The following is a 1,901-nucleotide window of genomic DNA, read 5'->3' as shown; positions in this document are numbered from 1 at the left end:
GGGGCTGCCCACTCGCGTCTGCCCCAGGGCGTGGGTGCCGGGGCGGGGGACACGGGGCCCCCCGGGTGAGCGGTGGCCACGCAGCATCTGCATCCCCACAGATACGCGTGTTAGCTCCCTCCTGACCAAGCGGCAAAACCCCAAACCACCATTTTGCCCGTCTCTTTCCTTTTGCTGGATGCCTTTCAGGCAAAAAAATGTGGAAATACTAGCGGCCGAGAGGATTCGTGTCCCGCGGAACGTGGAATCGATGCCATGGGACACCAACACCTTTTTCTCCCCCATGACCGAGCGCAGCAGGGAAAACCAAAGCAAATTAAAGCAAATCTGCAAAGCTCGTGCGTGCTCTTTCCAAGATCGGAATTTTTCTGCTGGAAACAACCCCAAAAAGCTGGAGGCGAGGGATGCTTTGCTCTCCTACGCCCCTATCCCAGTGTCTTGTGCCAGGGGAGCCGGCGCCGTCTCTTGCAGCCGGTGAAGCGATTTTGCAGGCGGTTTGGCCAGAGCTGCGGGTGCGTGGTAGCGGCTTTAACCCGCTCTCGGCACTAAAACCAGCAAAGTTTTTTCCAAGCATGGGTTTACTGTTTGCTAGGACGTGCGTGTCTTGGTGACACCAGCAGGCTCAAGGATGCATTGCAGCATCCTGGGATTTGTGGGGTTTACCCTTGCAAAAATCAAACCTCCTTGGTCCGGAGCACATCACCTGAAGATGTGGCCAGTGACCCATCTCTGTGGTCCAAGCATCATCGTCCTGGCGCCCTTCTCCTCCAGTTCTGGGTTTCCAGCCTGACGCAGGGTGCCTGACCATGGCCAGCAGGCCCCCTTAAATCTGTTCCCAAGGACCTCCCGTTTGGGATAGGTCAGATTGAAGCGGATGGTTGCCCTACGTCATAAACTGAGACCTAGAAATGTTGCACAAGTGGCTGCAGGCGCTGGGCAAGCGCAGGGTGGCATCGCTGCCCCACAATGAGCACTGGTGTGGCTGAGCCATCCCTGCTCCCCGCCCCTCTGCACATGGCCACAGCCCTGCCGTTGGACCCAGTAGCCCCTGGAGCACAAGATGAAGCCTCTTGGGGCAAACCTAACCATTTTGGGTAAAAAAAAAAAGACCTTTGTTCCCTTAGCTAGGCCAGCTGGCATTGCTGGAGAGCTGTGCAGTGGTGACTGGGGGTGTCATGGAGGAATCTGGCTCCATCCTGGCAATAGCATCAAACTGTGGTATCTCAGAACCAGATTGTCCTGAGTTCGAAGGGACACAGAAGAAACATCGAGTCCAACTCCCTGCAGGACAACCTGAAAGTAAACCATATGATGAAGAATGTCGTCCAGACACTCCTTAACTCTGGCAGGCTTGATGCCATGATCTCTTCTCTGGGAAGCCTGTTCCTATCTCTTACCATCTTCTCATTGAAGAGCCTTTTCCTAATGTCCAAACTATACTTCCCCTGAAGCAACTTCATTCCATCTCCTGTATCCTTTCTCTGGTCACCAGAGAGTGGAGATCAGCACCCCGTACGTCCCAGGAATCCCTGGCACACCGTATATCCCAGGCACACTGGGCACAGCGCAGGCTGCACACACAGCAAAGGTGTCAGGCACAGCATGAACCTCGGGCACAGCGTGCATCCCGGACAGTTTGAGCACCCTGGCACTCTGGGCACAGCACTGGGGCTGAAAGCCGAATCTCTGGGCGGTGGGAGCTGCTGCTGCTGGGGGGCTGCAGCTCGGCCCCTCTGGGTGCTGTCTCTCCTGGGGATCACGGCTGCCCCCCTGCCCGTGGTGTCTCTGTTAGCGACCAGCGCTGACCGCTGCTTCTCTTTAGAAGCGCCTTTTTTTTGCCCGTGTGCGTCTCCTCCACTGCCGGGGGAGCTGGGCGGCTCTGGCCGGGGCACCGCCACCCT

At 57.0% G+C, this 1,901-nt stretch overlaps 1 protein-coding gene across 1 annotated transcript in view; it reads right to left on the bottom strand.

The window, feature by feature from the left end:
• Nucleotides 1-1,901, bottom strand: part of CCDC102A (coiled-coil domain containing 102A) — a 9,920-nt gene that overhangs the window by 6,946 nt on the left and 1,073 nt on the right. The window lies entirely within an intron of this gene.

This window comes from Corvus brachyrhynchos, unplaced genomic scaffold, assembly GCF_000691975.1.
Source record: "Corvus brachyrhynchos isolate BGI_N302 unplaced genomic scaffold, ASM69197v1 scaffold26, whole genome shotgun sequence".
NCBI classification, from domain to species: Eukaryota; Metazoa; Chordata; class Aves; order Passeriformes; family Corvidae; genus Corvus; species Corvus brachyrhynchos.
Note: the sequence above shows the minus strand (reverse complement) of the source record. Positions and strands in the feature narration are given on the sequence as shown.